Source organism: Bactrocera latifrons, unplaced genomic scaffold (genome assembly GCF_001853355.1).
Source record: "Bactrocera latifrons isolate USDA-ARS-PBARC rearing strain unplaced genomic scaffold, ASM185335v1 scaffold_12, whole genome shotgun sequence".
Taxonomy (NCBI): Eukaryota; Metazoa; Arthropoda; class Insecta; order Diptera; family Tephritidae; genus Bactrocera; species Bactrocera latifrons.
In genome coordinates, this window is record NW_017534630.1 from 1,550,208 (window position 1) to 1,577,067 (window position 26,860).

The 26,860-nt window shown below is 34.6% G+C and overlaps 1 protein-coding gene across 12 annotated transcripts in view; it reads right to left on the minus strand.

Moving 5' to 3' along the window:
• Positions 1-26,860, minus strand: part of LOC108978281 (protein windpipe) — a 154,768-nt gene that overhangs the window by 62,225 nt on the left and 65,683 nt on the right. For 2 of the 12 annotated variants that reach the window (XM_018948466.1, XM_018948462.1), the window contains exon 1: positions 2,073-2,169. The exons of 4 other annotated variants lie outside the window; for them this stretch is intronic. The gene's annotated coding sequence lies outside the window, so the exon portion shown is untranslated. Of the gene's footprint in view, positions 1-125; positions 207-303; positions 1,088-1,927; positions 2,170-26,860 lie in introns of those variants that run through there. 6 more of the 12 variants (XM_018948465.1, XM_018948461.1, XM_018948467.1 and 3 more) reach the window with 4 other exon arrangements.

Below are 26,860 nucleotides of genomic sequence, written 5' to 3' on the forward strand. Positions count from 1 at the left end.
AAAAAAAACAAAGAAAAAATATTTAAATCCTGATATTTTTTTGTATTTTAATAAAAAGTGAAAAAAAAATAAATTCTCAACTTTTTTTAAATTAAAATCATTAGTATTTCAATTTCAGAACGCACGCTAAATGCAATTAATAACAAAAGCAGGTAAGTCGTGAGTATTTCAACTTCCAGCAGTGATTTATTGACTGCTGCAAATTCGAATTAAGTAATTTTCGGAAATTGTTTATGTAATTTATTCGAACAAATTCACAAACTTTTTGGCATTTTTTGTATAAAAAGAAATTATTTTTTTAACATTAATTTATTCCAGTTTTTAGTTTTTAAAAGAAATACTTTTCACACAGATTTATTGGTTCTTAAACAGTCGAGTCGTTGTACTTTTTAATTGACGCTTCTCACATGAGAAAATTTTGCTTTTATTTTCGAAATTACAACATTAATGTTTTTGTTGCATTTATTTTTATAGCACTGTTTGAATTTTTAGAGCACTCATTTGCTTTGTTTTCGGACGCTTTCACTTTTATTGTACCAAATGTGCAACTTTATAGAAATTTCAGCAAACATTAAAAGTTATGAATATTTTCTTTTGTTATATTTTCAATGTCACACACGCTAAATTTATGCACCGCAAAGCGTAAATTCGTGAGCACCAAAAAAAAGTACAAATGGCGAAATACGCCCGCCTCGAAACACGAAAAAGTGGCAGTTAAAAGTTGAAAATTTAGAATGTAAAAAAAAGATGAGCACGAAATTCTTGCAGACAGTTGCGGCGACTGCAGCCAAAAACCAAATGTCAACGAAAGTCCTTCAACGCGTACAAAAATCGGGCACAACAATGCTTTCGGCTGTGATTATTTCTACTTTATTTTATTTCATTTGTGTTGCTGTTGTTGTTGTAGATTTTATAATTTTATTTTTCGGTTTTGTGTTGCACATCTGAGTTTTTATACGATTTTAATGTATGTGCTTGTGCTTGTTCTTCATGCGCTGGTGTGCGCTGTGTGTCTGAAGATCTTATGCGGCTATTAGGCGGCTGATTTCTTCGCACAAACACTTCACGACGACGACGCGGCGCGTTTCAAAAGCGACAAACGACTGACTGCTCCAACCATATGTCGCCGATATCAATGGGTGTTGCTGCCACTTGGTGGCTATTGCCGCTGATGCGATTGCTGTGTGGTGACGACAACAACAACAGCAACGCGAACAACAACATTGGCACACCGAAAACGAACGCAAAACAATAAAAGCCAAAATGTGAGGACAAACCGCGCTGATTTTTTATTTCTACAATTAATTTTTTTTTTTTTTTTGTATTTTGCTTTTGAATTCAAAAACAGACAAAACGACGAATGTCACAATGTTTGCGACAGGCGCAAAAAGCAAGCGCCCACAACAACAATGTGTGCATAAGCCACTAGCCACTAAATGAGATAAAAAGCAAAAACAAAAACGCACGATCAGTAGCAAACGACAGCACTAAAGTGGGCAAATACAAAAATAAAAAAAAAATGCAAAAAATAAAAAAATTGGTATAAAAAGAATTTGTCTTGCTTTTTTCCTTAAATCTGATGACAAACAATGTTTTTTTTTTTACAAAAACAACAATTTTATTTCCACTAAATTTTCACTTAAATTATTGTTGCGAGCGAGTGTCGTTGATTTTTCTGTCATTGTTGTTGTTGCAACCATATTGTGTGCTTTTATTTACCGTTGTTTTGCGAAAGAACAAATTTCGAGGTGAAAATTGCAAAAAAAAAAATTAAATTGGTACAAAAAATCCAATCCAAAGGGGCACTAAAGACGAGCGCAACAAGTAAGGTGGGCAGCACAGTGGACAGATATACGTCAAAACTGACACAATTTTGTTCTCTTATTTTTCAGAAATTCAAAAACAGCTTATAAACACTTTAACGTACCGTTATTATTTTGCACACAATTTCTATACTATTTGTTGTTGTTTCTTTTTTTCTTTTCGGCAATAAATAATGCAAATTATTTTGCAAATTCGTACAACTTATTCAATTGAGAACTTCGACCGACAATAGCGAATAGCAAACTTACTGGATGGCACACCACACACACAATAATCGAACGATCGAATCACTAGCAAAGTAAACCAAAAGCAAGCAATTCACGCCGCACCAACCGCTCAGCACGAAAGCTCTTCGACAAGTAAGCGCTCGAGCGCAAAAGCAACCAGTCAGCCGCCAGCAGGCCAACAACAACCGCCAAACGCTAAACTAAGCCCACAGGCGGTAGTCGTATGTATGTATGTATATGTAGAGGTAGGGGTACTCACCGCGTGGAAACACACAACCAAAAACATCAACTAAAAAAAAAATAATAATAATAATAACAATAAAAGAAATACACACTAAAAAAGACAAATTAGCCGCACTCGTACTCGCAGCTGGAACACGCGGACAGTGGCAGACGCACATACACCCATCCATAGGCATAGGTACAACAAGCAGAAATGGCAATAAAGCACGGGCGTTCGAAGAACGGTGGTGTGGAGCACAGCGAGTAGAGTGTACGCGGCACACACGCACACATACACAATCGGCTGCTCCGCGATCCTCCCTGCCCCACCCCTTGCCGCATTATAGCAACAAACACGCTAATGAGATAGCTAGCTGTATAGGTGTGCATGTATAGTGCCGCTGTGTGCGTTGTATTGTGAAGCCCGCGAGTACACGGCATATGCACACACAAAACGGGCAGCGGCAACTGAGCGCCACTGCCATCGGCTATGAATGGACCACGGTGAGACAAACACCGGTGAGGTGGTCGCAAAAAATCTGCTTGCTGCGTGACGACGGGCTCAAATGCCACCAATACTAACAAGCTGCGCTTAAGCGAATTTAAAACGCAGAGCGTTCGAGCGTGTGAGTGGAGAGCAATGCAAATACTCGCAGCAAAGCGCATGTAATCGAAAAGTAGTACCTACCTATTCACTAGTCATAACGACTGATAAGCGCGTCGGTAGGAACACACCACACTCTTAATTGAGATTATTTTTACAGGGAAATTGCATTTATTAAATGTGGTTAACCATTCCATAAATTAAAAATTTTTTTTTTTTTTTTTTGGTTGAAATAATATTGTTGGAGGAATAATTGAAAAGCTGATTTTGACGTAGGGATTCTTCTTCGGAACGGTATATTTTACGATACTTTCCATTGAAAATAATTGCAAGAATGTTTTATAACGAAGAAATCTATAAAAATCTGTCGTCGTACGGGAAAATATATGCACATTGATAATTAAGGGTTTTCACGGAACAAAATTTACAATTGGAATGCCATCTAAAGAGAAGTCCTTCTTTTGAATAGCAAAATACTTTGCAATAAGGCAAGAAACCTCTTAAATTGTTGAAAAAAAGAGAAAATCATAATAGGTTGAAAATAAATGGAAAAGGAAGATAAAATAACAAAAATTAAAGAAACAAGTAAAAACATTTATATACTCTCGCATGATAAAGTGATAATCGAGGGGTGGTTGTGAACCGATTTCACCCATATTCGGTACATGTCATCAGGGTGTTAAGATAATATTATATACCCAATTTCATTGAAATCAGTTGAGTACTTCCTGAGATATGGTTTTTGGTCCATAAGTGGGCGACGCCACGCCCATTTTTAATTAAAAAAAAAGCCTGGATGCAGCTTCCTTCTGACATTTCTTCCGTAAATTTAGTGTTTCTGACGTTTTTTGTTAGTCGGTTAACGTACTTTTAGTGATTTTCAACATAACCTTTGTATGGGAGGTGGGCGTGGTTATTATCCGATTTCTTCCATTTTTGAACTGTATATGGAAATGCCTAAAAAAAACAACTCTCTACAGTTTGGTTGACATAGCTATAGTAATTTTCGAGATATGTACAAAAAAGTTAGTAGGGGGCGGGGCCACGCCCACTTTTCCCAAAAAACTACGTCCAAATATGCCTCTCCCTAATGCGATCCTTTGTGCCAAATTTCATTTTAATATCTTTATGGCTTAATTATGACACTTCATAGGTTTACGGTTTCCGCCATTTTGTGGGCGTAGCAGTGGGCCGATTTTGCCCATCTTCGAACTTAACCTTCTATGGAGCCAAGAAATACGTGTACCAAGTTTCATCATCATATCTCAATTTTTACTCAAGTTACAGCTTGCACGGACGGACGAACAGACAGACATCCGGATTTCAACTCTACTCGTCACCCTGAACACTTTCTCTCTTTTAGTTTTAGGACTTACAAACAACCGTTATGTGAACAAAACTATAATACTCTCTTTAGCAACTTTGTTGCGAGAGTATAAATAATTACCAGGTGAGCTTAGGTCTAGTGACTGATGCCCAGACCATACTGAAATTATGGAGGGAACACCCCTCCCGCCAGGCGAACCGAATGACTGTGAAAGCATAACACCAGGAGATGGTGATCGATGACAATGGAGAAGATGTTTCATTCTCCAGGTTGATCAGAAGCGAAGCTAATGAATCTGGTAGTGATGGTGTCGTCGCCCTCGCGAGTTGGCTCCCACGTTACTGCTGACAGCCATAACTTCGAAGTGGAAGATAATTTCGTCTATCTTGAACCAGTAGTAACACTAACAACAACGTCATCTTGCCAAACAGCGAAAAGAAAGAGCGACTGACGCGCTGTTGTAAACTCGGCATTAACCGCGTAAGCGGTTTCTACGCCAATAAAGAAGAAGCTGATCTTAGGTCAGGAAGATTAACGGGAGGGGGTGATTAAGTTTTAAAGAGTTATAAATGGTTTATTTAGAATTCCAGCTATGGGTCCTAAGTGTACTCTTTTTCATCTTACTGTGATATTTTTTGCCTTCAAAAATTGTCTACCTGATTATAAAATAACTTCGCTGCTAAGGTATAAATTTCCACACAGCCCTCAACAGGTGCTTCATTCGCAAAAACTAGCGCACTCATGCTCGCTACAACAAAATGAATAATACGCGATAGCTTTAAAAGCTTGACTCTTCAAACTTGGAGTTACTCAAAGCAACTCTCAGAGATCTTTTCGCCGATAGAGTGAGTAATCGCACAAACCAGTGTGAGTTCTTAAAACATATGTATATGTATATATGTGTGTATACATGAGTATATAACTGATAAGATATGATAATTATCAGTACACAAACACACTTCTGCTGTGACAAACTAAATAAAGTTATTGTGAGTGTCTGCTCCAGTATTAATACTAGATAATTTTTCTAATATTTACTTTTGACTTGCGGTTTATGAAGTTTTATACTTTTTTTTCGCTGCAAAATGTATCACCTGCAATTTTACAGATACTTCAGTAAAATTTTACTCACTTGCTAATTGGATTCTTTAGATAGCGCAGCTTTATTTAAAGAAGTGCCTTGCGAACTTTTGCACAATATATAATATCAACTGACTAAACGCTCTCGAGCTTCTCTCTAAACGGTGCTTCTTTTTTAGTTCCATTTGCTGGAATCTACAAAAAACGAGCAAAACTTTTCTATATGACTTTACTTAGGCATAATGATTATCTTATCAGCTTGTAGTTTTAAGGCTGTGTATATAAATATGTGTGTGTGAGTGTGTTTGTAGAGGCTTTGTTTTGGTACACGTATGTATACATACGAGTCTTATATTTATTTTGGCGCTACTCGCGTTGATAAGATACTTGGGTTTACAATTTGGGGTTACAGCGATTACAGTGCAATAAGAACTTAGAGAATTCATCAAAATAAATTATGGAAGGGATTTTTTTAATATTTTGATTTTTAAATAAACCTACACATTTTCAAAGTTTCTGACTGATCTTGCTTTTGGGATCACCTCGTGCTCAAGATTGCACGATAATGGCATCGGGTAATGGAATCGATGACATGTGCTCAAAAGGAAACGATTATCTCTCCGACCTTTCTCGCTGCACGGACTAACATTTTCCCTCACTAACTCAACAGCGACCATATTCACAAACAGGTCAAAAGAGTACAAACTTGAGCTTAATATTGCACTCGATGGTGTTAAATTCTAAAAAAGTCACTTTTCAAATTTCTCTCCACCTACCACCGCAATTATTGCCAAAGTACAGAGCCTCAACAAAATCTTCAAGACACTAGCCGGAAACGCATACGAAAAGATAAAAAACATCAGAAGAAACCATCCCTGTAGTCGTTTGCTTGAGGTAGAACTGCCTCATAAGAATAACAAGAGGTATTTTCTTAACTATGTAGACGACACAAGACTATTATCGAACTGGAGTTGCCAACCTCGTTTTGAATAGTGTAGCAGGTTAAACTCCTACTTATCCAAAATCGACCACGACATACCAAAAACAAGTGTAACACTCAACAGTCCCCGAATGACTCTAACCACCTCTCCCTATGGTTCGGCCCTATGGATGACCTCGGTGACAACTCATCTAAACCTTTGCACCCTAACGGGGACTGAATAACCGTTATAACAACTATAGCCTATATGGTTTCAAAGGTGTAGGTGTAGATTTTTGAGCATACAAATATTTTAATTGACTTAGATCTTATACTAGGTCATGAACAATATAGTTCAAACATAGATCCCTACATTCAGATCTTTTGCCAAAGCCCATCTGGGGTGATATACAATTCAGATTGCATTTTTACGAATCGTTTCAAGTTGCATAGGTGGCAATTAGAAATTATCTCAAAAGGTTTACTTTCTATTATGTTTCATAAAAGTTTGGTTGATTACTCCAGCGCAACTCCTAGGAAAAGTAGGCAAATATTCGTAAAGGCAAAGTACTCGTATAAGTTTTTAATATAGAATTTATGTATATGGGAACCTATTGCACGAATAATCCAAATATCTTTTTTGGCAAAGATGGCTTGGTGCTACCTATGATTAAATGTAATATTCACTTTCACAGAAATAACTGTTTTTATAGCACAGAAAATACATATTTTGTCCCAACCTTTTTTCAGTGTTCACGGTTGTAGTAATAGGTTGTAGTCACAAAAAATTCGAAATTTCAAGAAATTGTTGTGCTCGACTCTAGTGGGAAAAAATACGAATATTCGGTTCAGACAACGCGTCTTTGCATCACCCTATTTCACTCTAACGGAATTTGTGATGAAAATGTTCAGGAATCTTGGGAATTATTCTTTAACTGTATATACTTACATATATAGTATATACACAATAACTCTGTATGCAAAATGCAAGGAAATCTTCGTAACCTTTAGCAAACAATGTGTTGCGTTGCATAAAATTCCAGAGACTTAAGCAACAGAAATATATTAAACCTGAAGTCACCTTTAACGAAATGCTAACAGAATGCACATGCATATTTGAAAAAGCTAAAACAAACACCAATATTTTTTCGGTTGAACTCGCCAACATTTCCCACCCAACCCACACAAACCGATTTCGCACCCTTTTGTTGTCGCATAAGAATTTATTGTACAAATATTTTTCGCCATATCTTATCATTTGCTTGGGTGTTAACGATAAGCTGAACTTGCCGACCATGCGCGCATTATTACTCATTCATCAGTCGTCGGTCGCTAATTTTTCAAATTTTTTAAGGTGAAGTTTTTGGCATTGCCTAACATATACGGACGGTATTACAAAAACTAATATCATGGATATAGTTATAAATGAAGTTATTTGTTTGAGATAGAAAGTGACACTAACAAGTGTTAAATGTAAAGTATGCAATCCAACGTTATTTTGTTGATAACGAGCATGCAAGGAACTGTTCCAGCATGAAAAAACAGTTCCAAGTAATCATCAAATTACAAAAAATTAAAGAACTATGCCGAAGACAAAGGCAACGCTAGTCGCCGTATTGACCAGACTTTGCTACTTTCGATTACTATTTGGTTTCATCGATGGGACACACAGCACTTCGATTAATACGCCGAAGTCGGAAATTTGGTGTCTGTTTGGTTTCTATGACCAATACTTCAGAAAGCGGGGAACACTTCATACTGCAAGACAAAGAAATTGATGATGTTGATGGGGAGTTCTGTTTACTTTGGAACGCACCTTAGAATAAAAAATCATCTGGCGTTTTTCGTCGGGAATACTATTTTTCAATTTGAAGGCCAGAGAAAATAAGAAGGTGATCGGTCCAAGCCCAGCAAATTGGTCGATGATAGGTTTCATAAAACCTTTTAATCGAATTTTAACTCTTTACATACACTCCACGCCCTTAACGCATTAGAGGAAGTGTGAAATAATGGAAAATTATCTTGCGACAGTTCGGCGTTGGCGCTCACGAGTGTAACTCTTCAGTGATTAGTTACTACACTTACACTGTTTATTTGACTTGTTATCAACACTTTGCGCTGTTCATTAGATTTGTTTGGACAGTAAATATGTGTATGTAAGCGCTTACGTGCGGTAAATGAAAAAGTATCTAATACATGATAGGTGGCGACATACAATATATACATACATTTAGCCTTGAAAACTGATCGAATAGAAGACAATTGTAATAAACACAGTATTAACGTGTGACATTTGCTCTATTAGGTTACAGCGGACGGACAAGACAACTGAGTATTGGTAGTAAACGTGAGTTTGGCAAGTGTTCTGCTACTTTTCTTATGTTTCTTTTGCTTTTACGTGGCATCAGCGCATATCAGCTGTTTTGCTCCGATTACAATTAGTTGGAAAAAGCTAAACAAATAAATAGCAAATAAACAAATTTTTAATAATGTGAATATTATGCGTAGCCATGTGATAGCGACTGTGCATGTGTGAGCGTCAAGTAGTAAGTAAATAAGTTAAGCGTACATATGTAAGAGTAAGTGGATGTGATAATTTGCTGAAACATTTTCAACAAGTGCACTCGTAGAGAGCTTCTAATGCACATGCACCAAATCACAATGCACATATATACATATATGTAGGTATATAAGCATTTATATACATACACCGAATGGCCAAGTTGCCCGCTGCGTTATGGAAAGTCTTGAATGTCAGACTCAATTTACAGCTACGCATTCTCACACATCATTTTCAGCTAAGAAACGCACTTGGCACTTTCCAAGCGCACATAAACTGCTATGTATATACATATATATACGAATGTGTGTCTGTCTGTATGCTTCACATTTCAATTTCATTGTTTATCACTTCACAGCTGTTGACTGTCGGAGTAACGCCTCAAGCGCACAACTGCATTCACTCATACGCACAGTTGGCCGGCGCTTGTTGCATGCACCAGAAATGAGTGCTGTTGCCACATGTACTCTCATATACATATATATAGTTTATGACAACAACAAAATGCTTGAAATAACAATGTGCTGTAAAGTGATGTTACTGAGGTTAATTAGATTGAAATGCCGCCCTAATGTCAAACGCACGCATACACACTGTCACACTCACCTACTTATTGGTCGGCTGACAGAGAAGCATAAACGCTGCATGCCGAGAATATTTTGTTGCTAAAAATAAAACTTGTTAAAATTTGTCTGTCAGTGAGGGGACATAAATACCTTTGGTGTTTACATACATATAAAAATATAGTTTGTATTGCGTACTTCCCGCGAATATTCGCTGAAGCGCACACAATTGTATATTTGTGTGTGCGTACTAAAATTTTTATTTTGATTTCACAAATGAAAATCTGCGTGGGAAATTTTGTTTATAGCTGAACAATGAGTCAATGCACCGCGATACATGTATGTATATATATGTATATAGAAACATATATATACCTCTGTGCATGTGTACCAACTGCGCGTCTATAGGTCAACAAGTCAATTGTGCACAATAATAAGACACGTACAAGTGAGAATTTTAGTCGTAAAATGGAAAGTTTATTTTAGTGAAAATTTAACACTTGCCACAAATAGCCAGTGGTTGAATTATTTTTAATAATGTTTACACAATTTATGGCTAAACGCTGTGGTGTACACATGCGTTCTTATATACATACATATATAGACACCATTTGCATGCGTCAGGTGGTTAAATAGTTTGGTTTTGGATTTTGGAGCAAAGTGTGCGTTGTTTGAGATTTCAAGAAATTGTTGTTGCAAATTTGTACTTGCACTTGGAGAAATATTCAATGGCACTAGAGGCAGTATATTCACATACATAGAAACATAAGTTTATATCTTTTTCTAAACGATTTCGTTGGATATACAAATTTATGTATTTTCGGACCATGAATTAATACCCAATACCTATATATTTTTATTCATATTATATTTATATATTTTTATTCATATTAGCATCAATAGTATTCTAGGATACAAATGATCCGGTCTCTAAAAAGGTTTTCGAAAAAATCGCGTATGCGGAAAAAATATTAATTGAAGTAAAGCCCTCCGACTTAGGATCAATTGAGGGCGATATCATAGAGACTGCTCATTCCATTACCGATGCATTTAATTTTGATGACGCTTCACCACTGTCCAATTTATTTCCTCAAGCAGCTTTAGAAGACGAAAATTTTTATGTTAAAACTATGGCGCCTCCCGATTGGAGTAAAGTGATGAAACTATTTTCACCATGTGAGTTTTTTGACTTGTTTCTTAATTTTTCCGTTATATGTCCGTCTGTCCGTCTGTATATACGAACTAGTCCCTCAGTTTTTAAGATATCGTTTTGAAATTTTGAAAATGTCAGTTTCTCTTCAAGAAGCTGCTCATTTGTCGATATCGGACCACTATAACATATAGCTGCCATACAAACTGAACGATCGAAAAAAAGTTCTTCTATGGAAAACTTTCACATTTGACAACATATGAAATTAGGTGTGAGTTATTGTTTATAGAAATAATGTAATATCGAAAGAAATTGTTCAGATCGGCTCACTATAGCATATACCTGCCATACAAACTGAACGATCGGAAACAAGTTCTTGTATGGAAAACTTCTGCATTTGACAAGATATATTCACGAAATTTGGTACAGATTATTTCCTAAGGCAACAATGTAATCTCCGAAGAAATTGTTAAGATCGGCTTACTATAGCATATACCTGCCATACAAACTGAACGATCGGAAAAAAGTTCATTTGCATTTGACAAGATATTTGCTGTGAGTTATTGTTCATAGAAATAATGTAATATCAGAAGAAATTGTTCAGATCGGCTTACTATAGCATATAGCTATATATATATATCTCGGCAAACCATCTACGTAACACCATTATGACTGTGCACTACTGTAGGAAAGACCACAAAAACTTACTGGAAGTTTTATTCTACCTCCCTTTAAAACATCGCTAAGTTCTTAAAAAAAAAAAAAATTACCTGGCCCGAAGAACAAGCCATTAATCATTATGGTAAAGTTATTATTTTTTTCGGTACTGCATTCTCTCACTTGTGTAGCAATTATTTTTTATTAATTAGACAAAAATCATAAATATGTACTAGTCTGCATTCGGCTGATTTATAACCAAATACGTTGTTTTCCTTTTTGTGAGCGTGATAAACGTTTTTCAATTTCTAAAAATAGTTTTTAATTATTTAGAGGGTTAAAATTTTTCAAAACGTCGAAAATATTTTTTTGCTGTTTCGATTACTTTAAACCCTTAATAATAATGCACCTTCCTTTGACTCAGATGGTAACGGAAGGTTTTAAAAATGAGATCCGCAGCAAGGTGTCGTGTACTCTAATCCAGCCAATCTCCTTGGCCGATCTGTCAAATTTTCCTTTCTTTGGAATTTTCAGAAAAGACTTGGCTATCTAATGACCTATAACCATCATTGTTAATAGATATTTGACTACATTATGACAAAATTAGTAACAAAAAAAAAAACCGGCGAAAAAAACAAAAAAAAAAAATTAAAAGTTACACTATTTGTTTATTTATCAATGAATTGTTTCAGTCGAAGGTCATTACATAGCTATTCATATGTACTCTAAAATAAAATTTACCAATATTAAAAAATATCAAGAAAAGTTGAGAAAAAATGTTTTTTCTGTACTATATTACATATAGAATAACATAAGAAAATCCTGAAATCTCAAATAAAAATTTGTGTGAAAAAAAAAAATTTTGAAAAAAAGGTTGCTTTCACCATGCTACCCCCTTTAGTAGACACGTTGCTTTTTTCGTACGAAAAATCGAAATAATTAAAAGAAAACACTTCTGTTTCTCCTAAAAACACAGTGTTTCTTAAAAATGTTGTATGATAAGCCAACCAGTTCTTAACGTGGAAGAATTATGATATTTTAATAATATTAATTAATTAATGCTTAAATACAGAACTCATGCGGAACTCCTAGCGTGAAATGAAAGCAACTTTCTGAAGGTCAATCAAGCCATTTAATATAACATTAAGCACCGTGCAAATATTTATTTATCTATTCGAATTGCAATTATTGTAAATTAATAGCTCTTCACTCCAAAGGGTTTCCAGAAACCGAAATATTTCCAGAATGGTGTAGATAATGCAAAGTCGCGCGTCTATGTAAGCGACGAGCTGTAAGAAGAGAGTGAGCTCCACACCGAAAAGAACATATAAATGATAGAAGACACTTTCTTTGAACTTATTATTATTGAATTCAGTAACCAGTGGATTCATTAAATAAGAATGTTGATTTCAAACTAGAAGGAAACTTGATTGTACAATGGACACCACAAACAAAGAAAATAATTTACATTAGAGAACAGATTCCAACAATAATAATAACATATTTAAACAGATATTAAATTAGAAAAACCAAGATGTGAGTGGACAGAGTGATCCACTAAGTGGTCCACGGTCTCAGCAATCATCACTTGCTTCGCATATACACATGCACATATGTATAATATCGCAAGAGTAGTGTATGTCGATTTTGGAATTACCTTCGTACGAATATTTATTATTTCTTAGCAAATACGTCAGCAATAGACCGACATTTCTCGAGCAATCTGTGTCCGCTTTCGCCACACATTCTTTAGTAAGTGTGAACTTTTTGATAGCGATGATTGCGTTGAAGAAAGTGTTGTTATTTTTATTGCTATCGCAACGTGAATGAAATTCCTAAAATTCCCATTGCAAATGATTTAATTAGGAAAGGTATTGACGATAAGATAAATATTTAAATTTAACACAGCGCTGGAGAGAAGGAAAAATGCTAAGTGGATTATTATTTTGAGGAATATTATTCTAAGATATTCTCTAAACATATAGTATAACGCTATTAAAATAGTTTTATATCTATCTTAACAATTAGCTGAATTATTGCAATGGAGTTTTATTCTATGTGTTTATATAATAATATGAATCATGTTTAAAGCTTTGCCAGTTATTGGCAGACAGTCGACGACAATCGATACAAAAGAAGAAAAAAAATTGACCTCGGTAGCCGAATCAACAATACCCTTCACAAATGCAAGATATGCCTGACAAGAACTGGTTTCCGATCGTTCAGTTTGTATGACAGCTCTGTGCTATAGTAGGTTCCGACAAATAAGCAGTTGCAGCGTGTGCAAAATATCAGATCTATAACTCAAACACTTCGTGTATATACCGACAGATCGATATGGTTAAACCGACTCAGCTCGTCATGCTGTTTATAATTAAACAGCCGAAACATTTGGCTTAAAATTCAATTTAATTTCAGAGGTCCGAAATTTTGCTGAGCAAAGCATATTTTTTACAACAATCCTTTGAGAACTACACTTGTGCTCACATAATTAGGCCACACAGTCGTTATGGTGTACAAATTCATAAACGTTGAATTTTATTGATAAATCGAAAAAAAAAATTGGCTTTTTAATGTAAAATAAAAAATAAAAAATTTGTTTTCTTCTAAAAAGGTATGTATTTTTCGTGCTCATATAATTAAGCCACCTCCAAAAATTTATTGTCAGATAAAAGAATTCGATGTTTTGTTTAAAAAGAACCAGCGTTATTTAGAATAATATTGTCACACTAGTCAGGATTGATTTTGCTCCATTCTTCCTTAAAAATGTGCCACAATATAGCCTTATTTGACGATTTTCTCGGCGCAACTGCCCTTTTAATAATTCCCCATAGATTCTTTATAGGGTTTAAATTCTGGCTTTGGGCAGGCCATTCAAGACACTTGATTAGACTCATCACAAGCCAGTCTTTAACGACCCTGGAGCAGCGCTTTAGGTCGTTATGCTAAATGAAAGGTACAAGCTAGTGGTAAATCAACGGTGTAATTTCCCTTTATGTGTTCTACTGAAATGTCTTTGTACATACTGTCAGCCATTTTGCCCTCTACTTGTACAAATGGTCTTACTCCGCATGAATTAAAACACTCCCATATCATGACTGATGATCCCCCATATTTGACAGCTTTTTTTTAGTATATCGTGGGTTCAGTTCTTGTAGGGTCTACCATCCTGATGTAGGGTCTACCATCATTTCCAAAGACACTAAATTTAGGCTCATCACTCCATTCCATAAAATCCCAGAATTTTGGGTCCTTTTGTTGGTGCTCCCTCGCAATCGCTAGCATTCGCTTGATGTTCTTCTTTGTAACGATCGGTTTCCTTCGTGCAATTCGCCCATTTAAGGAATCATTCCATAAACCGCGCTGATACCCGTACACCATGCCTGTACTCCATTTGGGCTCTAATTTCGTTCAAAGTCAAAAAAGATCCACCTTGTTCTTCCGCACTATCTGCCTCTCGTCGTTAAGGGTTGTTTTCTAGGTTTTTACGGTGCAACTGTTCGAAAGACTGATGCTTTTTAAAATATTGTTAAGCATTCTTAACCTTTCCACAAGAAAATGTTAAATATTCCACTATTTTCGCAATGTTTTTGAACTTTTGGTAATATTTTCATATACCTCGTCTCTCACATGGAACTGAATTCTTGATCTTCCCTTCTTTTAGAAAACTTTCAAAAAACACTTTTAAATTAAATGGAACCAATAAACGTTTCACTTTTTTAATAATTTTTTTTTATACAGATCGTGATTGCTAAGCTTTCGTTACACTTGCTTAATTATGTGAGCACAGTTGTATATATTTATATATATATCGTCACCTAAAATGCAAAATAACGTAACAACATATACGAAAATTTACAGGAGCGTGAAAGAAACACGAAATAAAATGGAACAAGAGTGAAAAAATGCTTAATATTGGTTAAAACTGGTTTATATTTTAGCGCAGAACTTGAAAATGTTGGACATATGTAATATTATGTATGTAATTTGAAATAGTGAATCGTAATCAATACGATACTCAATTTCGAATTTCTTGATGATACGTTATTTTGCATTTTAGGCGACGTTAAATAGATGTGTATATGTATTTAATTGCGTACATGATTTTAAAACATTCCATCGCAATAGTTTCTAAACTATTAAATTTAAATATAGAGAGCATGAAAGTAACGAAGTACATTAAAAAGGATATAAAACAGAAAAAGCTTTCACAACAGTCGTTCGTTTTTAACATCAAACCAATAAAGTTATTAGTATTGAAACTTTCACATGTAAAGTAGTTTAACAATAGCAATATTTCAGAACAAATAAGTTTTCGAACTAGTTTACCAAAATCATTAACAACTAACTGACACACCCAAAGCATAACACTTTCCTCTTTCTTAAATAGCACTGTGCTTTAGTGTTGCCAAGTTTAATTTTTATTTTTGCGGCCATAAAATCCATGCTGCGCAGTTGCAACAGCTCCACAAGAAATCTGTTTGTTATTGCAACAGCTGACACGCTTTGGAAAACACTAAAAACTACTCAGCAGTTGTTGTCTGTTGGACATGTGCATAAGTAAGTCATGAACACTGCTTGCTTTGATTTCATGTTCAGTATTTTGAAGTTGAGCGAGATGCTCTATATTTCCGTAAAGACTGAAGTAGTATCTGTTTTTATTTATTTTGTGGTGTTTTTGTTTTTGTATTCCATCACATCATAAATGTAACAGTCGAACTCAAGCACTTGCAGAAGTGCAGTAATGAAGCTTTCGTCATATCTTTTATATTCTCTTCCTCTTCCTCTTGAGTACAGTACTCAACTCGATTACACAGTATGGCGATTTTGTTGCAATCTTAATTATCAAGATGATAAAAGTGAGAAGTTTCCACTTGATATACTAAGAAATACATATGTATGTATATACACTTATGCATATCATTCACTTTTGTCGTCATAATTATTGTGAAATGTGAGTAACAATTGCGATAACGTTTGAGAAGTAGATATTTCTTTAAAAATTACATAATGAATGTAAAAAGAATAATAATCGTTTAATAAAACTTTTAAAGCAGTGATTCGATTTGCCAATAATGATGAGGTCAATACTGCAGTTTAATAGAAGAAGTTATGATAACGCTCTCGTAGATCTGTAAGTTTTTTTTTTTTTTTTTTTTTTTTTTTTTTTTTTTTTTTTTTTTTTTTTTTTTTTTTTTTTTTTTTTTTTTTTTTTGATGAAATGGCAGCTCGTTAGGTTGCTCCTCGTCCCAACTTCGGCAATTTTACTTGTTTACCTACACATTGAGACCGAGATTTTTCTCTTGAAAGTTTTTCTAACGGTTTAGAAATTGAAACTTTAAAATCCTTTTCGTGAAAACCACAATCCACCTTTTTCGAGCCATGTTCGAATATTTATTGGCACTGACGTATTTTTTTTTTTTTAATTTCTATATAAAATTTTTTCACTAGTTTCTTAGAATATCATACTTTGATGTAGTATTGATATTAACAGAGCTTTTAACTGTGTCCTCATAAAATCTTACTTAGTTATGAGCTGTTGCAAATGGCTAACAGATTTTAACATTTTTAATTTCAGAAATAATTCGGAAAATAAGGAAGTAAGTTAAATAGTACATGCCACTCAGAGAAGAAGAGAAAGCATCAGGTTCGATATGACTTGAATCTAATCTAATTAGACAAACGTCTCATAACAAATAGCGCCAGTAATAATTTTCCATGAAATAAATGTTCGAGCGTTTTTCCTCTCGATGGAAAAAATAAATAAATGAGCAAAAACTAGCTCACGCACACCTTCCACCAAATTCATTTTCAATGTAACCAAATACTCATTAACAAAAAATATCAGCTACTGTCATCAATTTCCACCGAGTTTGCTGACATGTTTACGAGCTATGGGCTTTTTGATGTCCAACGTACCTTTACATCACCGCAAACACAAATAAATACACGGACAGGCATACATATGTGATTATATGTACGGACATGCATGACCAAATATGTTACGGAATTGTGTCTATTTAAGTTGGTAGTGCTACTTAAAAAAATATCTGAAACGTATAAAATTTCAATCACTGCCCAAATCTGTTGACGCTTGTAACTTTTACTCAAACTAAATGGCTGAATGTAAACTGACGTTACGTGCCACAGATTTTTTCTTTGTCTTCGAAGCTATGTTCATACAGTCAAAAGTATGCACTATGCGAGGGCGCGCATGAATGTTAGGGGACACAGTGCGTGCTCATAAGCATGAAAGTAAAGTTTTCGGTAATCGTTTATGAATTCATATTTACCAAAGGAGAATATACAAACAAAGTAAGCTAAAATAAACTTTAGATACGTAGAATAAATGTGCGCATTGCTACCTCCACGTGGCACGCATGCGCAATGGAACGGAGACAAAAAGTCTTAACTATATTTATGTTAGCTAACTAATCTCTGACTTTCTTGTTTGAGAACATTAAATATTCGTGGAAAAATATGAAAAAAGAGAGTATGAAGCTTGAAGAATTGGGTGTGTTTTACCGTTTATTTTTTTATTTTTATTTTTTTTTTGTTTTGTTTTTGTCTGAAAATGGGCTTGGTTAGGCGCAAAACGTAAATATTTTATGACTTTGTAAAGCTACACATATTTTATATAGTTATAATTTGAAAGCAAAAACGCTTAAGAAGTATTCAGCGTTTTTGAAGGTTTTATTATTATGAATAATTTCTAAAAGGTTTATAGTTTTCGAAACAGTATATTTTAAATCGGAATATTAGAAATAGAAGCCGTCATTATATACATTCAAAAACATGTTTAAAAAAACTGAAAAAGGAAAAATTTGATTTATTTTTGGTTCTTCCCAAAAATAAGTGTCAAAGTTAAGCCACTAATCTATTGACTTAAACATGGTACCTAATATACACTGATGTTTCCGAATTAACAAATCGTTCAACTCGATTCGAGCGGACAAAGGTATGAAACAACTGGGCATATTTTATTTCTAAATCTTAAATTTAAAGCATACGAAATACAGCCTGTGCAGAAACTGAACTGAAACTCGACCTCACAAGCGCCATTACTTTGCTCTATGGACTCTTGCTCCAAGAAGATCCGACGTCTTCCAACCTAATTTTTGTTCAGCGAGGAGGTTTACTCAGTGGGTTTGTAAATAGGCAAAATTACCGCAGTTGAGCTAAGAGCTCAAGTGCTGCCACTTCATCCAGAAAAAAGAACGATTTGATGTGGTTTGTGGGCCGGTGGAATCATCGCTCCATATTTTTCAAATATGATGCCGGTGAGAACGTAACCGTCATCGCGCAATGATTACCGAATATTTCATGCATTTAAACTTTTGCCTTTGGGGATATGTAAAGTAGAAGTTTATGCGAACAATCCCGCTTCAATTCAGGCCTTGGAGCAAAACATCACGCGTGTCATTCCCCAGTTACCAGCCGAAATGCTCGACCCAGGCTTGGAAAATTTTATCCAATAGATGGACCATCTGAAGCGCAGTCGCGACCAACATTTGAAAGAGATAATATTCAAGAAATAAACGCCAACGAATGTTCTTTCGAATAATAATAAACATTCCTTATTTAAGTTGAATTTGCTGTGCTTGTTCTTAAAAAAAAAAGTTAGGGAATTGGATCACTCTTTACTTTATCCTACCGACATTGATGTTCCCGAAATATATAAAGGTTTGAGAGTAGGAACATTCTTCTAAGAACTGTAAATCTAAATATATGTATATTAGGTCTAGTAAAAGGGCAACATCAAGTCACGCACATCGATAGCGAGTTTCCAGAAGCTGCGGAAACTTGGTTTGAAGAATTTTATATATTTTATATATCCCGCATTGTCGCAATTGACAAATAAACTTTTTTTGCTTTGAGAAATATACATATATTTCCCTTCTTTGTCTAATTTAAATCGCTCGCAAACAAATCTACAATAACAGCTGACAAAATTCGCAAGCTTTGTGCTTTTGAAGATTCTCCCAACAATTATGTATATAACATTCGCATATGTCATAGCCACTCAAGGTTATTCGCCGCACTCTCAAACGGGTACAAATATTTGTTTTATTTATTTCGATAATATAATATAATTTTTTTAGTTTGTTGCTAACCATTTTCCTCCAGATAACAACTTATGTCATCAATTTCTATCAATTTGAAAGTAAACACAAATTATTTCCACAAATATATAACAACTTTAATCGATGAAACACCAGAAAAAAGGCAGAAAAAATACAAATGTGTCAACTTTATCATTTATAAAAGTAAATAAGACCTGTTAATGCCACAGCTGACACATCATGCGCTGCTACTAAATTATAGTAAATACATAAAAACAAATTAAAATAATTTGCTAGATAAATTTTACGTATATATAAACATACAGCCATACATACATTACATAAATCACTGCCTCGAATAACGGTTTAAAATCAGTTAAGAAACCTAGCAGGAAATCGACTGATTCTAACTCAAGTCAACGAACTGCTATGAAAGCATATTAATTTAACAAATTGCTGAGAAAAATTCTGTACGAAAAAGTTGTTGGTATTAAATCAAGTTTGACGCAACGTTTTGCATTACGAGAGTCAACAAACCAGCAACTTCACTTTTCAGTTATTCCATATACATATTTAGGATATATGTACATAATCACATGTGCATAAGACACATACATAAACAGATAAGTATACAGAATCATACATATCTAATTCCGCCACTCCCGGTCGTTGCACGCGCACTTTCTGAGTTATGGCGATCGAGTGCCAATAAATATTCAGTTCAAGTTCAAATTACATATGTGCGTGTATATGTAGTGCTAACCACTTAAAATCTCAAAAGACATAAATCAAAAGAAACGCGATTGTCACAGTATTTATGCCTTAAATTTGAGAGTACGAAATAATGGAATTTAAGACAGTTGAAATGCCTTAAATGAAATTGATGGGTTTACGAATTTGGTGAATTTCTTTTCAATTTCGATATCAACTTTTATTTGCGCCAATATGACGCAACTTATTGTTGTGGTTGACAACGACACTTCTCGTCATTTTATCATATTCTTTTCCATTCCTAAAGATTCCACCGCAAATTAAGTTTGATTTGCAAAGTCAATAAATATTGACTGCAAGGTTGACGAAAAATTTTATAAAAGTAAAATGGGTTATGTAAGTTTTTATGATTAGCACATGGCAGAAATTGTGGCTTCTTCGCAAAAATTGCAATAACTGCGATTATTCTGCGCCAGAAGTGTAAAGAACGTGAAATTAAGTATGAATATACATACATATACATATATACCATTAGTTAATAAGTTAGGATTTCTATACATGCGTGATCTTCAGTAACTGGAAGCATACGTAACTCGTCGAAGACTATTTCCAAACAGAAGTGGCTTTGGAAGCCACTAATGTCATTATATGATAATACATATGATATATATAAAATATAATATGATATATTCAAAAGGAAGGAAACTGGAAAGGTGAAGAGAAATGAATCCATTTCGTTAAACCTAAACGCAAAATATTATACATAAAATCGGTTCAACCAGAAAAATGCACGACCAAGGCAAATATCCATGACTTATTTATCAGATCAGAACCGCTCGATAATTCCGGTAAATCAGGCAGATCATACTAATGGATGCCTTAAATCGGAAGAAAGTGTTTCACTCTCAGAGTTGGTACTTCTGTAAGTCGTATCGAAAACGAGTATTGGGATTCAAAAAATTGCGTAAAATTGATGGACGATTTGGAAATCTCAGGTAAATACATAAAACATTGTTAATGGCAAAACAACAACACATCCCAGGATATCAGAAAGTATCCATATGTTTTCGTCTCACCCTTCACCATACAACTTTGACAACTAGCTTATTTTAAGATTTTTAGCCTTACCGCATGAATGCCTATTATGCAATGTTCCGTAAGAAGATGAACTTCAATGAAGGCAAGTAGCTTAGAAGAACTTCTTCATTCTATTCTAGGTAAACAAAGATGTAATCATAACACAACAATAAAGCTACCTCTTTTCTACGAGTGACTGAAATAATTTCATGGCATCTCGCAGTTTTGATTCTAAAAAGTATTATCTGTCCTACATAAATGAGAAAAAAATATTTTTAATAATCCATCATATTTTCCGAAACAATAAAGCGATATGCGAGTGATCAGTTTTCGGCATTAATGAGACAACATTGCCACCGTGAAAAGATAATAACAGAAAGAAATGCTTAGGTACGATTTGAACTGAGTAAATAATTTTATAGCAAATTTCCTAGCACCAAAGTGCTGCCTGAAATGTGAGTCGCAAATAGTAAAACTGATGTGCGTCTGTTGGCAGCTCCAACGCTTGCATATCTGCTATTTTAACCACATTTGCCAGTGGTCCAGTCTGCTGTTGTTGTTGGTGAGTGCAAAGCGGTGAGAAGGTGAACAAAACGCATTGCAACAGGCCAGACAAGATCATCTGCAACAAAATTACTTTCAGTAGGCAACGACAAAAAGTAAAAATGAGGGAAAAACTTCAAACAAATCCCAAGTTAGTTAGCCTCATATTTGCCTGGCATCCTTAATGCCACAGAGAAATGTACGACTCTTCACACGGCCCGGCTGGCATTGTTTACTCATTGATGTAGCTATCCGGTGGCTAAAATCTAACGCTTAGATGTTTGAACCTCTAGCCGTTGCATGGAAATGTGTTCGCTCAACACATTGAGATACACTCTGTTCAATAAGCTTACAGCACGTATACCATATGATTAAATTTGTCATAGAACATTCCATTTAAACAGCTTCTTGGAGTGAAAAGGACGACGGGTACAAAGTTTCAGATTTATATCTCACAAACTGAAAGACAATGCATACATATAGAGGGACGGATCTTTATAGGGCCTTCTACGTTTCCTTTTCGATGTTAAAAACATCATGGCAAACTTCATATAACCTGCTCAGGTTTGTTTTTATCATTTAAATAAAATAAAGGCACTTCCTAAAAACAGATGGATACTTTTTGGCGGGTTTTAAATCACTGATACCGAAGAAGCGTGATCGGAGTGATACGAATAAAGGTTGGGGCGCCATTGATGGTAAATATACTAAACTCGTTCTGATCCGACTATAAATTTGCAAAAAATGTAATATGATACTCAATGATACTCAAAACTTTGTATTTCGAAATAAGCTTGGTTACATATTACTCCAAACATTTTACATATGCTTACATCCGAATTCTTATTGCACAGAGTGTATACTCAACAGCGTCCCCAATCGGTGGAAGCTAAGTTGTGCGTTGCACTTCGGTGGTGACATGGCGTCATGGCAAACAAATGACAATGAGCTGGAAAAGCATCACTAATGTGCCAATAAGCGATAACAAAAACAACAACAATGGCAGCTAACTGTTTGCGGACAGCACTTGCAGCTGCATGTGAGGACATGGAACATTTGTCCATTTCTGGTGACCAGCGACAAACGGAGATTTTATTGCTGCTTCTACTGATTGCAGATTGGATAGTTTGTTGTTGTTGCTGCATATACAAATTTTGCGAATTTGTGGTTCAATGTAGATACGTTTTATTGCAACGAAGCTGTTTCGAATGTCGAGTTGTTGGCGCGGCAACGGTGTGGTAAACCAGACTTTACCGTTATTTGCCGATTGTTGCACAAGGTCAACTACGCCGGCTGGGTCATTCGGTGGTCGCACCCTGCACATTCAATCGCCGATTTACGGTATTTTCCAACAACTCTCGCAACACCGGAAAGTGGAGACATCACCGTGGACACCTCAGTTGACACCTTCGGCTATCGACGTCTGTGCAAAGCTTTAACCTCGGTATGTGCGTATAGGTTTTTTACAAGTGTAGATATGTCTATAGTTTAAGTAATAAATTTTAGATAAGCGTTGAGAAAGTGAAACGAGTTTGCGGGGAAAGAAAGTATTTTATTGTGTCTATAAAATTTAAAAATTAATTTATGGATTTTAAAAATCTTAATGGATTGCAAGTTATGATATAGTAGCAAAAAATTTAATATGACACTGTTATGAGGCACACCTGGTGTGAAATTTTGAAAATATCGATTTTTTATTATTTGCTTATTTTTATAGTTTATATCTGTAAAAATGCCATACTAAAATATTTAAATGAAAATTTTAAATAGTTTTTGAGTTATAAGCTTCTGAAATCTAACTCCATCAGTTTATTTACTCACCCACAAATTATCCCATCACTATCACTACATAGTTCTCAACACAATAAGCTACCATTTTTTATACTCTCGCAACAAAGTTGCCAAAGAGAGTATTGTAGTTTTGTTCACATAACGGTTGTTTGTAAGTCCTAAAACTAAAAGAGTCAGATATAGGGTTATATATACCAAAGTGATCAGGGTGACGAGTAGATGTCTCTCTGTCCGTCCGTGCAAGCTGTAACTTGAGTAAAAATTGAGATATCATGATGAAACTTGGCCTACAGCCACGCCCACAAAATGGCGGAAACCGAAAACCTATAAAGTGTCACAACTAAGCCGTAAATAAAGATATTAAAATGAAACTTGGCACAAAAAATCGCATTAGGGAGGGGCATATTTGRACGTAATTTTTTKGRAAARKKGGCGTGGCCCCGCCCCCTACTAASTTTTTTGTACATATCTCGRAAACTRCTACAGCTATGTCAACCAAACTCTATAGAGTCGTTTCCTTCAGGCATTTBCATATACAGYTCAAAAATGGAAGAAATCGGATAATAACCACGCCYACCTCCCATACAAAGGTTATGTTGAAAATCACTAAAAGTGCGTTAACCGGATAACAAAAAACGTCAGAAACACTAAATTTTACGGAAGAAATGTCAGAAGGAAGCTACATCCAGGCTTTTTTTAAAAGTTAAAAATGGGCGTGGCGTCGCCCACTTATGAACCAAAAACCATATCTCAGGAAGTATTCAATCGATTTCAATGAAATTCGGTATATAATATTTTCTTAACACCCTGATGACATGTAACAAATATGAGTGAAATCACTTTATCATGCGAGAGTATAAAATGTTCGGTGACACCCGAATTTACCCCTTCCTTACTTGTTATTTGTTAAAATCCCAATTTTTGCTCAAATTAATATTTTGAAAACATTACTATTTTGTTAATTTTTGACATTTATAGATTTTCAAGAGAATTGTTTTGGTCTTGTTAATCTACTACACGAGTCGACGAAAAATTTATGTTGGGGTGTTTTTGTTAACTATACAAACTTTTCTTCGCAGAATACTACATATCATGGAAATAATGTATAATTTTGAAGTTTTGGGTGGGGAACTCTCCGCAGAGAGAGGGAGAGAGTACTAGAGAAATCGACGATTAACTATCACAGATCTTATTGGCATTGCGCCAATATCGGAAGGATCAGTGAAAACTATTTTAAAAAGTTCTTTTGGGCCCAAGCATGATTGCTTCCAAAATCATTTTACTTTTTATTTTATTCTATTCAGCAAACTCAAACGACGGCTCCAGGAAAACCCTTTTGATTAATTGAAGACATTAAAGGTGAATATTTGCGAGCTTTAAGCACTATTACTGAAATTTACTTAAACATCTGTTTCGAGCATTCGCAAAAACGTCGGTATAGGTGTTTTGAGCCAAAGGGGATTACTTTGAGAGGGACGACATAGATCTTATAGAATAAATTAAGAATATTTAACTTATGAACTAAATCTTACTATTTATTTTGCTGAAAGTACTATACTCTCAAGAATCTATAATGCCAATATAGAGAGTTCCGCGGTGATGTTATCGTATTTTGAATTGAGTCACCATGAACAGCAACTTTTCAGTCTCTATTATTAACTCGCTTTATATCTAAAAGTTGATTAATATTATTTTCTTAAAGCTTGTATTTGGTTTTAATTAATCAGGTTTTTATAGACATTAGGTTTTTATTAAGGATTTATGATTTAATGTAAGATGTGGTAATGATATCAATATATTCCAACACATTCCAGATAATAATTCCGCTATTATTAAATTTAACTAAATAAATACATAATATTTTTTGAATATAACTAGTATGAAAATATGAATCAAATAACGTTACTAATTGCCCATTAATTTAATATAATTAAATACAAAAATCAATTACTTTAATAATAAGCAATAAATATAATGTTCTTACAGGAAACCCAACAAAACGGTATTTAATAGCTGGTTAAAATAAATTGTCGCACAAACACTGAATGCTCAATCACATACAAACATTTATTTGTGACATAGAAATTTATTAAAACTGTCAACTATTAGGAAGCACTTCGAAGTAGTACTTTACTTCTATCCACAAACAAATATGCATATAACCGAATTTGATTTGTGGTATGTGTGCGCATTGCTGGGCTAGTTGGTTAATTTTACGCTTGAAATATTACCCGTCGGACGACCGCCGCTTCCGGTTCAATGCGTCTGCTCTTTGAGCAAAGACAATGTTGTGCCTGGTTGAATGACTTCGAAGTTCGTTAGGGGAACTAAGCTTAAAAATAGGTTACGAGTTTATTGTGAATTTGCATGACAGCATCGTAGAGAAATGTAAGTGAATAAAGTAAAAAGTAACGAGTTTCATTTTCAATTACTCTACTATACATATGAACAGCAAGAACTGAGCGATTGAGCCAGTTTATTTGCAGATTTATTGGAATCTTTATGACACATTAATATGCAATCTGGTGACCGTGCGTTTAGAGAGCGAAACTGTGGGCAGTTATGGAAGAAGTGTGGCTCAAGAAAGACTGCTGAAAGATAGTAGAAAAATTTGTATGTGATATGTATATTAATTCTCAGGAAAAATTATACTCATATAAACATTCATAAAGTATGATGAAAAGTTGTCCATAAAAGAGCATTGGGTTGCTGGGAAAATACAGTAGGAAATATATAATTTATATACTCTTAACAGTGGTTGCACATTTTATGGTTTACTTTTGAATAAATTGGGAAATACGTATAAGATAATAGAACTTTTTTAAAACTACATTAATTTTTCGACGATCTTTCATCACATAACCGATGGTTTATTATGCGTTTATCTGAAAATATAAGGAGATTTTGTCAAGAAACTATTGTAATAAAAATTAAGGGAAAGGTTAGGGTTTGAAGGTAAAATAAAATACTTTTTTGCGAATTTGACTATATAGTGTAATTTTTTCATGTAGAAATATTGAAGCATAAGACGGTAACAGAGCTTCCCCCAGAACGTCTTGATAAAAAAAAAATACCGCCACCATAATTCAGCTGGAAATTATCTGAAAATAAAAAAAACCCAACCTAACTTTTTCTGATAATTTTTGTTTTTTCATTTAAAATTTTTTGGGGGACATCTTAAGTGTAAATGTTATATTCCACCAAAAATTTCGCCATTCTGTGATTGGAAAACACAAAATGCACTATAAAAAAATTTCATAAACTTTGGGTGGCGCTATTTTATATGTGAAAACAAGTATGGAAGGGCTAAGTTCGGGTGTCACCGAACATTTTATACTCTCGCATGAAAAGTGATAATCGAGATTTCAGGCGTGGTTGTGAACCGATTTCACCCATATTTGGTACATGTCATCCCGGTGTTAAGAAAATATTATATACCGAATTTCATTGAAATCGGCTGAGTACTTCCTGAGATATGGTTTTTGGTCCATAAGTGGGCGACGCCACGCCAATTTTCAATTTAAAAAAAAAACCTGGATGCA